At 49.2% G+C, this 13,940-nt stretch overlaps 1 protein-coding gene across 2 annotated transcripts in view; it reads right to left on the bottom strand.

The window, feature by feature from the left end:
• GDPD4 (glycerophosphodiester phosphodiesterase domain containing 4) overlaps window positions 1–5,613 on the bottom strand; it is a 36,816-nt gene extending 31,203 nt beyond the window's left edge. The window contains exon 1 of one of the 2 annotated variants that reach the window (XM_023922125.2): window positions 5,474–5,613. The gene's annotated coding sequence lies outside the window, so the exon portion shown is untranslated. The remainder of the gene's footprint in view (window positions 1–5,473) is intronic. The other variant, XM_086882382.1, reaches the window with a different exon arrangement.
• Between the last annotated feature and the right edge of the window lie 8,327 nt (window positions 5,614–13,940).

Here is a 13,940-nt window from a genome sequence, read left to right as displayed (position 1 = left end):
ACCGCATATCTCTCTGCTCAGCAGCTCTGCAGAGTGCTATTCAGCCTGGACAAAGGACAGGAGCCCTGGAGAGCCCCTGTGCTGAAGACCCCAGCACTGGCCCTCTCCCGGGCTGTGGTGTTAAAGTTCAGGCCTTGGAGCAAAACACCCTGCAAGGAGGGGAGAAAAAGGATGTTTGCCATGTCACCAGACAGACCTTTATCCATTTAGTTACTGACAGTATCGAAAGGCATGAGGGCTAGCCAGCTTTTGCACCACAAGAATGTGCTGCTGCTGTTCTCAGAGAAAAATCCTTTTCAGCTAATTAAACACTACCACAGTTCTGCATAAGCCAACTCAGAAAATTCTGAACTCATTTCAGAGCAACAGGATATTCTGACACACAAATCCCCATACCTAACCTCCACCTACAGAGGCAGCAGAGCCATCACCCAGAGCCTCAGTTTCCCAGTTCAGGGTTGCGCCAACAGTGCCACAAGATCAGCAGGTGAGGATTGTATGGCTCATTTGATTTTCATCCATCTCCTGGTGTGAGACATGGAGTTTACTTAGCAAAACAAGAAGATTAGCACAGATAACCCATGGGCAGAGCCTTGATGCACCTCCTCAGGGCCAAGGACACATTGAACAGTCAGATCTACTGAATCAGCACTCAGCAGCACTCACATCCCAGCATCCTGGAGGAAATGAGCGATTTCTTTAACTGAGAGCTTGGGGTGGGTGCTTTCATTTTTCCCTTGGTCTTCCTGAAGGGCTGGTTAGAATTGTAGAATCATTAGGATTGAAAAGACCTCTAACATCAAGTCCAACCATTAACCCAACACTGTCAAGCCTACCAATTAAATCATGACCCCAAATGCCACATATACATGTTTTTTCCAGGTGACTCCGCCACTTTCCTGGCCAATCTGTTCCAATACTTGAGCACCCTTTCAGTGAAGAAATGTTTCCTTATATCTAATCTAAACCTCCCATGGCTGAGGCCATTTACTCTCACCTTGTTACCTAGGAGAAGAGAGAGATGCCCACCTGGCTACAGCCTCCTTTCAGGTGGTTGTAGAGAGTGTTAAGGTGCCCCCTCAGTCTGATTTTCTTGAGGCTAAACATTCCCAGCTTGCTCAGCTGCTCCTCATCAGACTTGTGCTCCATCTCCTTCGTGTTTGAGTGGTCACCCTGAGCACCCAGAACAGCCAGCAAAGAAAAATGGGCACAACTCAGCTCCTGCAAGGGCAGATGTCTAAATAGGCCAGATGAATGGCCTCACACACATCCAGAGTGCCAGGGCACGAGCCCAGCCCAAAACGAAAGCACATTCATCACTTAAACCCAGCAAACCGTGCCAGTTCACCTTCAAGGAACTTCTGCATGCTGGCACGGCGAGGACAAGGCCACAACTGCCAGGGGATTGTCACCCTGTAGCCATACAAAGGGGGACAGCCAGAGAAATTCTGCATGTGGGGTGACATGAAGCAGTCACAGGGACCACAGGTGGGCCCGTGGGTAGGACCACATGTAAGGCACCAACAGGCTGATTGAGGGCAGGGGTGCTTAACCCTACAGAGCTTCATTCTCACAGAAGGGTCAAAAACTCACACCCATCTCCCCAGACAGCATTTACCATGAATTGCAAAGGAATACAGAACAGGCCCAGCCCAGTAGCAGGCTGCCAACGGGCAGCAGGGAGGGAGGGAAGGAAGAGGTCACAGCAGCAAAGCACTAAGATGAAGGCTGGAAAATCTGGGGGATGGAGAAGATAAAAGAGGTGGCGTCATTTACCTGCATTTCTTGCAAGGATTGGGTTGTGCTCAACGAAAAACTTCTTAAAAGCTTTGCAGGGAAAGAGGGCACTTAGGACAGAGGTACCATGACCCCACAGAACCTTTCTGACAGCTTTGAGGCATGAATCAATTAAAACAATCACAGAGCAAAGGTTAATCAGTAGCAAGTACATCTTAAGAAATAAGTAGTCTTTTAAAAAGTAGCTGCTTTTGCCAATTCCCCCCTCCCCGTTTCCTAAAGCGTCTTTCATTTCTCCAGCTCTGGAGACCTTCCAAAGTAAGGTCAGTGATTAAGAGCTGCTGCCGAAAGGACCAGACTGAGTCGGTGGCGGCAGCCGGGGCTGCCGGAGCAGAGAGGACCAGACCCATAATTGTCACTGAGGCTCAGTGCTGCAAAAGTGTCTCAGGGATTGAAAACCTTCCAGAGCCTTCCAGCCTAATTGGAGCAGATGGAATCTGGAGAAGCAAGGAATTGCTCACAGTTGCACTGGAGAACAGAGGAAGAGAAGCAGGAGAGAAAGGCAGGGACTGACTCTAAAGCATTTCTGCACAAGCAGTGAGACTCCAGCAGGCCTACAGTGATGCTTCGAGCTGCTCCTGGCCTGTGCCCTGATTGCAGATATGTGCTTCTTTCCACTTGCACCCAACACTGGAGCTGACATCCAAACAGTCCCCCCAGGCAGCAGCCACAGCCTCATTCACACACGTACTCATTCCCCCAGCCCTGCCCTCTTTCCCTGCCTGCTGCTATTCTCGTGCTCCCTGCTGCTATTATAGCACACCACCATCACAGCCAATCTCTTATCCTGTCACCTTTCCTTGCAAGTGTTGATGAAAGAAAAGAGCTGGCACACTGTGGTGGCCCCAAGAGCTTCCCTTGGCACCAGACCTTCCAAGGATGAGTCCCAGGACAGGGCTTCTCATCTCCGTCCTGCTACAGCATCTTGTGCACTCACATAGGCTACAACTGCTCAGCCACCAGAGAGGATCCAGGCCACGAGCATGGAGAGCCCATCCTGACCCTGACAGCGGGTTTTCATCATGCTTAACACAACATCTTCCCTGGAGACACCACAAAGACTGGCAAGGCAAACAATGACAGGAAAAAGGGATCAATATGAGACCAGGACACAGGCATGTTCATAAAATCAATGTATCACAGAATGGCTGGCGTTGAAAGCGATCTTCAGGATCAGCTGGTTCCAACCCTCTGCCATGGGCAGGGACATCTTACTGTTCAAGCTTCTGAAGTATCACTGTTTCTACCTCCCTCCTCTTTTCCCAGAGAGAGCAAGAAGTACACCAAATGCCAGTGTCCTGCTGGTGGAGAGAACAACAGGGAACATGACCAAAGATACCCTCTGTTTACTGTGATTTTATAAAATTCCAAGCCCTCAGCAACCAAAAAGCAGCCAGCTTTGAATGCTGCCGGGAGAGCAGCACATGTCCAGCACACGCAGAACAGGATGACGACAAGGTGCTGAAGAGAGGAGCACCTGCAGGCTGGTTGCTCAGCTCCCTCACACCACGTGTCTGTAGCTGGAGCAGAGGGTGCAATGTGGAGCCAAGCCTGAGCACCCTCAGGACTCATCCTGCCATGAAGCTGCAGCCCAGGGTGCATCCCCAGGGTGCACCACAGGTTGTGTCTCTACCCACACCAGCTCTTTTCCTTCCTTTCAGTAAGATCCATTACATAAAGGATCTTCTCCCAACTTTTTATGCTATCTGCTCACCTTTGTTTGCTGCACAGCACAGAGGTCTCTGGGGCAGTTCTACAGGCCAACAAATAGCAGGTCACTCCAGGAGGAGGTACAGACCTCTTCATGCAAGATATCCTGAGACAAGGAGTCAGGTTTGGACCAAAGCCAGGCTGTTGCTGCACATGTGCATGCTGTTGCAGTCTACAAGGAATGACCACTGCAGAGCTCCCTGCAGCCTGTCCCCCATGCAAAGCCACCGAGCTGGGGCTTTGCCAATGGGCAGGATCAGCTCCACGCTGGAGCACGTGTGTCTCAGCTGGTAAGTGGTAGCTTCTGAAGGTGTCTACACACAAGCAGAAAGGGTTGCCTGAAGGAGAGTCTCTGGGTTTGCAAAGAAAAGGAGGTCACACTGTCAAAGGGCCACAAACTTCTAGAGAAAAAGAACAAACAAATAAACAAACTTTCTCTTTTATTTTAGCCGATACTTTATCACACTAAGCAGAACTGCATGGTAACAACTTGCACAGAGGTACATTGTGAGCTGCAGGCATTCTCACAACAAAGCTGACACAACTAAATGGGAAGAACTGTGTTCCCATCACCAGAAGTGGTACATAGAGATACAGTTTGCACACCTCCTTGGTCCAATGTCATGGCATAAGGAAGTCCCAGGACTGGTCGTGAGAACAAGCTTTGTGTTCGTATCCTCTGCAAAGGATTTCAAATTGTCCTGAAAATCTTGCACATCTTTTAGATACTTCAATAACAAAGTTATAAAGGAAGCAACAGCTTTGTCTCCTTTTACATTCAGAACAATTTTTAATTAAAATCCAGCTGGTCTCATGGTACATTATGCCTTTTCTTGTGGTTAAATACAGCTTAAAATCCTTAAGCACCTGTAGGAAATGATTTCTGTTCTCTCTTGTCCTTCCACCTGGTATCGTCTCTCAGAACTTGTCAGAGGAGATGCTACACTGTGAGGCTGGGATTCCCAGAGGAAGTGTAGAAGTGAAGAGAAGGTGATGTACACCATGGGCTGGACCTCCAGCTAATCAAAGTTTGCACTTTGCAACTTAAAGTTGTCCCAGTGCCGATCCCCAGGTTCACATCTGCTGAGTGCCTGATACTGAATTAAAATGCACTCTTTCCTAGAAGCAAAAATTCCCATTTCATTGTTAATTGTGGTTATGCCTACAAAGAATGTGGAAGCATTCGAACAACAACAGCAGGGTCAACTAAAGCCAGGGTCAAATCCTGCTTCAGCTGCAAACCGAGCTGCTCTCCAAACAGTTGCCCATCCCAGCTCCCAGGGTGACCGCAGCATCAGGGCAGATGGTGGATTGTAGCGTAGCTTCCAGCCTTTCTAACCAAGTTGTGATTATTTACAGCTGTTCCCAGATGTTACCCTTCCACGGGTTATTTGTTCCTGAGTCAACCACCCCGTTCACACACTAGGCAAGCTCAGGGGAAGAAAGAGAGAGGCTCCTTTCTCCCTTTTACTATGGAAACAGCCCTTTATCCCAAGGATTGCAAATGCTCAGCCGCCGTTTCCCTCCCACCACTGCCCCAGCTACAGCGACCCCAGGAGCCGCTCCCGTCTCATCCCGGCTCCCGTTTATCCGCTCAACAGGTCACAGCCAACTCCCCCGGCACGGACCCCGGCTGAAGCAGGACTGCTGAGCACCTTCTCCTCGCCAGAAACTACCAGAAAGCCCCCCTGCTCACAAATCACCCCCTTCCCTCCCCTTTCCATATCGTTTCTCCCTGTTCTCCGGCTCTCTGGGCTTCCTTTCTCTCGTCAGCCCAGGCGGGAGCCGGGTCAATCGCATCCCAACTAACACACTCAAAAATCCACAGATAACAATGGGAAAGTGAAAAAAAAAAACCCCTCGCCACTCCTGTGCTAACTTTCAAGGCAAGCAGGGAAGAGCAGGCAGGGGTGAAGTTCATCAGGCAGGAGCATCTTGGAGAGTGAGGAAGGAGGAGGTAACTCACCGCGCCGTGACGCACATGGAAGGGTTTATTTTTGCTTTCCGCTGCACTTGGGTGGCTGTGTCCTCTGCTGGTGGCACTCCGGGAATTAGAGAGGAGAATGGTGGCACCGCTGTGTGACACCCGCTATTAGAGAGGCTGCTGGAGCCGTCCCTCCCACGGGAGGAGGGGCCATGAGAGGCTGAATAAATTCAGTCCCCAAGGCTAGAAAAATTAAAATCTCATCATGGGACGCAGACAGCTGCTCATGGCATGGCTCTGGGAGACACCCGCGACTTGGGGACTAACCTAGGATTGATTCATTTATCCCTTGCCCACCCAGAACAGGGAAGGTTGGTGTTCACGTCCCGCCTTGGCAGAATTAAGCGTCCAAAGGATGGGGTTTGAGGAAATGCCCCAAAGGAGATTTGGGAAACGTGTGTCATCGTTGACCCTTGGAATCAAAACTCCTGAACCTCCTCCATGAAAATATTTTCCACGGCTGTAAGCCCCAGGCAGGAATCCACTGCACCAGATTTCTGAGCAACCCTGGGTGCAAAACAGCTTATTTTACTTGGGTTTTTGCATGGTTTTGGACTCTAATATCTAAATCCTATTAGAGTTATAACTTCCTTCGAAGGGGGAGAGGGGACAGGTCTGTACAACAAAAGCAGGTTGGATTTTGTGCATTTGGAAATGCACCCTGGGCTTTCAGGGAGACAAAATCCCATAATAAAGTTTCTCAGGATAGGAAGCTGCACAACCTCATGCAGCTCCTCCTTCTCCATAAAAGCTCCTCACTGCATTAGAAGCTAAATAAACATCCCATCCAGCCCTGGAGGGCTCTCTGAAACACCATTGGTGCAGTTTTTCCATCCCTGTAGTTTCTCACATTGGAATTTTAATTGTTAGAAGACAGATCTGGGGGTCCCTCAAAAGCAAAATCAGCAAACTGCCCTTGAAAACAAAGAGAGCAAGAACAGGCAGAAAGGATGGTCCATCAGTTTTTGTAAAGTTCACATTACAAAGAGAAACTTTTCCTCAGAAGATGCAGAGCTATAGATGTGACAGCCTGGTTCACTCTGAAACTTGACGATGAGCAGAAGGCATAGAAGAGTCCCACTTTAAAACAGCCTTGCTAATCCTTACTTAGCACTTGGTCCTAAAATAACATCACTCTTCCTGTGGAATTGGGAGAACTGGAGTTAAATAAATGCAGGAACCACAAGACATGAAGGTAGAAGCAGCTGGTTCTATTGCTGGTGTTTCTCCTGCTAACACCTAGCTGTCTGGAGTAAAAATGCATGGGACTGTGTGTGAGCCTCTAGAAAAATTAGTTGCTTTATGGCCTAATTCCTGGAAATCTGATAAATAGGGCAGGAAAGGGTGAGATTAAGACGACTGGTAGCACTAATGAGATTTAGGAAGAAGCAGCTTTTCCAGGTACCCTGCAGTTTTAATCTCCTGAGTTCATCCACTCAGGATTTTTCTCCTTATGTATTTGGGCCGTGTTGAGCCCAGCTTCGTCACGGGGCCACACTGAGGTCCTGAAGGTCCATGGCCAGGGGAAGCATGGCATGGTGGTGGCCTGGAAGGCTTAAAGAGCAGTGGAGAGCACAGAGAGCCAGAGCACTTTCCTCTGCCTTTGAAGACGGTGGTAGGGTCAGCAGCTCCGCAAAATAAGTTCTGAAGGACCTTCACCATCATCCCTATTCAGGCTGCCATTCTTCCATCTGCTGCATCCTCATGGTGTGGATGAGCCCAGGGGTTACATGAAGATAAAGGGACAGGACTGAGCAACATCATCAGCCCAAAAAAAGCTCCTTCAGTGGAGGTAAGAGCCTGAAAAATGAAAAAGCTTATGAAAAGCACTACCATAGTCTTATCTCCTAACAAGCATTTTTTGTTAGGATATTTTTATTATATTTTTATCTCCAGATATATCTGTTCTTTGCCCTGAAATATCATATTTTGCTTTCTTTTGGGTATGGAGATGCAAAGCATTCAGCATCAGTTTGCTCTGCTAACACCTGGCAAGACTGATCAGCTGGGCAGATGCTGCTCTGGTTTCAGTATCTTCAGCTCAGAGTTCACCAGCTTATCTCAAGCACAAAATCCTCACCCAGTGTTCCAGTCAATGTCCTAGACCTGCCAAAAACCGGGAAAAAAGGCAAGCAAGGATCTGCTGGAGCCCTGCCACCGGCACGTCCAACCTTGGAGATTATGAATCCACAAAGGAAATGCCTGCAAGGGACTGGTGCTGTACAAACCCTCTCCAAGGGGAGAGCAGGGCAGGTCAGCCTTGAACCCAGCGAGTTTTGCCTCTGTTTGTGTCAGGAAGATAAACCCAGAGCAAAAATGCCACAAACAAGGAGCAGGGATGGTGTCCCTGCCCAGCTGCCAGCCACATCATGGAGTATTTTGCTGGGAAATACATAGGTATTTCCTATGGAGGAGGACTCTCCTACCCTAAGTCCTCCCCACCTTGGGACATTTGTCCTCTCACAACACACTGCCTTGGCAGCATGAGGGGCCAATGTGTGTCTCCATCATGTCCCCATCCCACGCAGCACACTTGCCCAAGGAACAGCTGAAGTTTCAGAGCAGGGACTCATGCAGGCAGCAATGTCCCCACAAGATTTATCATAGAAATGGCACAGTTCACAGCAGTTCCAGGAATGATAAGGGAGGTGGGGGGAGAGGGAAGTGACCTGAACTGATCCAGGGGAGAGCAACACCTGCTTTTTTCAGTAAGTAGTATCTCACCAAAAATCTGAAATGTCAGTCCCTGGAGCCACACAGGATGGGCTGAGGGGTAAGAAAGCAGCCCTGGCCAGCTCCATGCCCCACCACAAGAGACCAGAAACTCCTCCAGCCCCTCAATGCACAGCATGTCCAAGAATAAAGATGTCCACAGCTTCACGTCAAGCCTCAGAGGATGAGACTGCAGGGGAAGGGGCAGGCTGGGAGGTCCTCTTGCCATCTCCCAGCCTAAAGCCTTTGACACACAGCTCTGACACACAAAAAACAGGGAGAGCATCAGCTCTCCCCGAAGTGTTGGTGTGGGGAGACTCAGGGTAAAGTAGAGGCATGGTGAAAATGGGGAGCAGCAGGTTTTGCAGGCCTCCATGGAAACCTGGGCCTGGCCCTGCTCCTGCATCTTAGGACATGTCCTTCACTAACACTCCTCAGGCTGCTTGGGCTGATCAGAGCTGGTTTTAAACACACTTACTCCCAAGAAATGCTGCTGTCCCTTCCCAAAGACAGGAGCAGCTGTGGATAATGGTGCAAAGTGCAACCAGTTTCTTCTGGCGTGTGCAACCCACCAGACACAAAATGTACACCAAGAGTCAAAATATAAACTCAAAAAATCACCTCATGCATGCCAAATTGCCAGGCAAGTCCTCCCAAGTCCTGGGGCTCTATGAGGGGCTCTGAGCATCATTCCTGGGAAAGCCACATCCCTCGGGTGGGCAGGAAGGGACACCAGGCTGATACATCAATGGCTGAGTGTGGGGAGCCAGCCCCCCCAGCAGACATACAGGGTGTGTTGAGTGGATGGAGGGACCTTTTACATCATCCTCAAGGCAGCTGGGGGGACAAACTCTGCCTCTGACAGCTGTTGCTGCAGCAGCTCCTCTGCCTGCTCTCAAACAGCAGGGCTGGCTGCTGCTGGAGCTGGTAGAGCCTCATCTAAAGGGAGAAGGGACAGTCTTCACTCTTCTTTCATAGTTTGTGACTGTCCTTTAAGAAATGGCACTTTGTCCATTCCTAGCAGAAATCAGGGGATTGTAGCACATCCAGGAGGAAACAGCTTCAGGTACCCTGAGAGGCCAAGGGACTTCCAGAGGGGAAAATCATGCAAGGACCAAGTGAGTAAGAGGTGTGATAAAACACCCCTTGGCCAAGTTTTTCTGTGTCCAAGAAATGTAATGTGGCAAATGGTGAGGGAGAATCATGACAGATCTCAGGAGTGAAGCACTTCAGAGTTTTTTTCTTGAGCACACAGGCAGCTGTTCTGTGCTGCCTCCTCCTCCTTTTTGGTCTGAACCTGGAGGTCTGTGTTAGCCCCTGCCCTGATGGTTCCTCCCTCCAGAGTGATGGGGACACCCTGCTGCTCCTGAGTGGTAATAAACCACCTTTCAGGGAACTGAGCAGCCAAAGAGTTTAGTGGGGATTCAAAGTTGCTGTCCATTTTGGACTAGCAAAGATGTTTCCCACCACTCAGGCTCTTAAAACTGTGCTGTACACCATGTCTCCCAGCCTGGGCCATGGTGCTCATGCTGCAGCTTTGTCACCAAGGAGCATCTCAGGTAACACTTGTCATCACCAGGGTAGGTCCAGAGAACTCATTGGGTGCTTCTTATCCTTCTCATGGTGGATGGCACAGGCAAGGAGACACAAGCTGGCCAGTGGGACCCACCATCAATGAGACCTCCCTTGCCCAGCACCAGTGGTGGCATTGCCTAAAGCTCTCACACTGAGGACCACCCAACCCGCTCTCCCTGTGCAAGGGGAGACCTGAACTGGGTGGTGCCTGCTCTGGGGACAGCACCATCTTTCTGTGCCCCAGCATGACCACTGACCTCATGCTGGTCCTTCCTGGGTTGGGACCTACCTGGTGAATTCCTCATGGTGAAAAAGAGATGGGACAATTTACAGTGTCCCTGGTCTGGGCTGTTCTCAAAGCCTGGGGGGCTTCAGAGTGACTAGAAAACACAAAGGCCTTAAGGTAGAGGTGGGGGTTAGAGGCTGATGTGTTTAGAAAATGTGAGGAATAGAAAAAAGCAGCAGATTCTTCCCATCTAGGGACTCACTGTTCATGCAGCCACAAGGCTGGGGAATGAAAAGGAGTGGGACTGAGAGAGCAGTTTGCCCCCCAGTTCAGTGCCCCCCTGTGCCAGTCAAGACTCACTCACCTGTCCACCTTTGAGCATTTCAGCTTTCCACTCTTGAGAAAAAAGAGGACTCTACCTTCCTGTTGCCCTCCAGAGCACGATCCAGGCACACCTGAGCCCTGGACACCACTACAGCTGCACACATGGACAGCACAACCGTGACCTTGACTGCCAGAAGAGATCTTAGCCCCAGATTTATGCAGGCTAGCGGTTTTAGGGGGCAAGGTGTGGGATGAGGGATGAGCTGGGGTTCACTTCACCCCTGACTGCAATCACAGGGGAGGAGCCTCTGCCCAGCAGCCTCTCAACCCTGCCAGCCACTGTGGGACAGTGCCCCTTCTCCTTTACCAGGCTTAACCTGTCTGCCAGAGCAGACCTGGCCCAGCACAAAGTCCCACCACACCTGAGAGAAGCACAAGGGTGTCGGTGAGCATTAGGGACCCATGCTGGGATGGGAGCAGAGGGCTCACACATAACCCATAGCCTGGGGGAACACATTTGCCTTCCAAGGCTGCTGCAACTTATAAATGTGAGAGGAGCAAAGCTGGAGGTGGGGTGATCACAAGGGAACAGACATAGCGGGACACCAGATTCCATGTCAGGGTGATCTCCTTATCCACACCCGTGTGCCTCGGCTGCCTTCAGCGTGCTCCCTCCAAAAGAAACACAAAAAGTTCCTTTTTACCTTGCTCGTAGAAAAAGAACATGAAAGGAAAGGACTCTTCGGTGCAGCTACCGGGAGAGGGCATCACAGCCCCAGGAATGAGGAAGGATCAAGCAAGCCTGGCCAGCTCCCTGCTTACCGTGTTCAAGCTACAGATCCTCTTCAAAGGTGAGCTTGAGAACCAAAACTTGGAAGCTACCTGGGTGCTGATAGAAAATGAGGGACCCAAAGCATCCTCTGCACAGGGAGCTGCAGTGCTCCTGCAGATGTGATAAAGAACCTCCTCTCTGTTGCACCTGCCAGTATTGCTTCTCTACTGCTTATACCCTCATTTCATTCCTAAATAAACTGATATCGTGCAGTTACACAGAGGATAACTGCTCCCAATAGGATTTAGCTGCCAATTTGCTGTGTCTGGCTCAGACCCGAAGTTGTGTTTTCCCCAAAGCTTTTTGCTGTCTTTCCTCCCCTGCTCCCCCTCCAAAGATCAGCTGATCATCGTCACCTTGTGTCCATCTCCAGAATTATTTATCTGACCCCCCAACTATTAAGCTATGAACTAAGCCTTCAATAATTATTTCCTTTTAAATTTGATTATTAATTTACCTTCAAGGAAAGCTGCCTTGGGCTCCGAAGAGTCCTCAGACAAGTTATACTTCACTGAAATCAACATCAACCATTTTTTAAAGCCTTGCCATCATTCATTGTCTAACATCTCCCATCCCCATCCACTGCTGGGCAACACAACCAAGCTTGTTTTAAGGGAAGAAGCTTCCAAGACAGAAATTTCTCCCCAGAAATCATAGATAATGGTATCTAGTTAGAATACACTATGCCTCCTTTATGGGGAAGTGGGTAGAGCCACCAGACACCAATCCAGTAGTATTTTTAGGGGCATTTTGGGGAGATTTACACGATCAAAGTTTGTCTGGTACGCTGCTTTGTGAAGTTTTGGAGGAAGAGCTTCAGTTCAGCCTGGAGAACAGAAGACTCTGTGGAGACTTTAGAGCACCTTCTGGTACCTAAAGGGGCTGTAAGAGAGACAGAAAGGGACTTTGGTCAAGGGCGCGGAATGACAGGACAATGGGAAATGGCTTCAAAATGAGAGAAGTTTTAGATTGAATATTAGGATAAATTCTTCACTGTGAGGTTGGTGAGGCACTGGCAGAGGTTGTCCAGTGAAGCTGTGGATGTTCCATTCTGGAAGTGTTCTAGGCCAAGTTGGATGGGGCTCTGGGTAACCTGGTCTAGTGGAAGGTGTCCCTGCCCAAGGCAGAGAGGTTGGAACCACAGGATCTTTTAGGTCATTCCAACCCAAGCCATTCTACGATTCTGTGAAGGGGAGGTGGTCTTGGTGCAGTCAGATTTCTTTTCTCTAATGGAACAAGGACATCCAGCACGGGATGCTACCACATCATGGCAAAGAGAAATACCTCAAATCCCTGCCAGTTCAGCTGCAACGTTTCTCTTGCTCAAATGATGGGGCCCTCATCTTTGAAAAACATAATTCAATGGGTATTTCCTCTGGCTTTCCTAAAAAAGAGCTGATGGAAAGAATCTTCAGCTCCAGCATCTCTTCTAGGCAGAGGGGATTTTATGGAGTAACATTGATTTCCTTATTCTGGTTGGTCAAGTCCCCCATTCAAGGTGTTCCGTTTTCTCTCAGTGACTTCTCTAAAACCCATCTCAGCACCTAGCTGACTCACAGGAGCTTGTCAGAGCTTCTCACTGCTCCTCACTCCCACATTCCACAGGTGCTGACCTCAGAAAGTCCTCTCAGCCCTGGGTTGGGCTTCTCAGACTTGAGAGTTAAACACCCTTGTCAGATGACACCCAGGCAGTATGATGAACTCCTGCTCTTGTCATCAGCCTTATCACACCAATCCTGAAAGAAAAAGTGATGCTAGGAAGGTGGGTGCACATACTCATCTTAAACCCACCCCTGATTTCCTCCTCCATATCAGGAGCCTCAGACACCAAACTTCATCTGCAGAGAAAACAACCATCCAAGCTTCCTTCTCTTCTTCAAGCTGTGGTCTAGATCCTGCTTCCAGTCTGCCTTCCAGAACATTAACTATGTCAAACCAGTTAAAATAAGCGGTGAAAGTCACACTTTCTGCAACAGCCTTTAGTGTAGTCACTTTGCTCCATCAAATAAGATCTGAATAAACTAAAATAGGTCAGAGAAACACAAGCCCTTCTTCAAGCATCCCCCTTCATTTCTACTATCACTGCAAGGATCATTGAAACAGCAAGTCAAGCAGAACCAAATAACTAATCAAGGTCTCATTTAAGGTTTCAGTTTTTATTTTTAAAATGTCTGAGCTGACCTGGCACATTAAACAAACCCAGCAGTACAGTACAGGAGTTATGCCAAGGCAGCATGGGGAGAAGTACATTATCCAGCAGATTTTAAAACTGCAACAGCCTCTGTATTTCCAGGTGGGACACAACACAAAGACATCTACCAACAGTGGAGAGCTGCAGTCAGAAATCAGTAGGTGCAGAGCAAAAAGCCTTCTTTACAAACACGAAGTTGGGCAGCTGCTGACGTGATCCCAAAGCAGAGCTGATCTCAAAGACAAGACACTGGTGCTGCAAGGCAGGAGGGAACGAGCTGCTTGTCATCCACAGAAGCCTGTGTTAAATTAGTTTCTGCTGTTTCACACATTCAGGAAATCTGGCCCCTCTCTTCAGTTCCTTGGCACATCAAGGCCATCTCCTCCATTCTAGCTCCACTTTTCCTTTTCAGCTGAATTTTGTAAGTTTTTGTGAACCTCCTGGATTAGCTCCAGCTCTTAGCACAGGCTGTGACTCAGAGCCATATTGCTACTCCTCTCTCTACTTTCAGCGCCTTTTCCCTTCCCAGACTCCTTTCTGCTCTCCTCCTTCAGAGATGCTGCTGCCTTGAGAGGCAGCAGGCTGCTGG

Source organism: Cyanistes caeruleus, chromosome 3 (genome assembly GCF_971803275.1).
Source record: "Cyanistes caeruleus chromosome 3, bCyaCae1.hap1.1, whole genome shotgun sequence".
NCBI classification, from domain to species: Eukaryota; Metazoa; Chordata; class Aves; order Passeriformes; family Paridae; genus Cyanistes; species Cyanistes caeruleus.
Note: the sequence above shows the minus strand (reverse complement) of the source record. Positions and strands in the feature narration are given on the sequence as shown.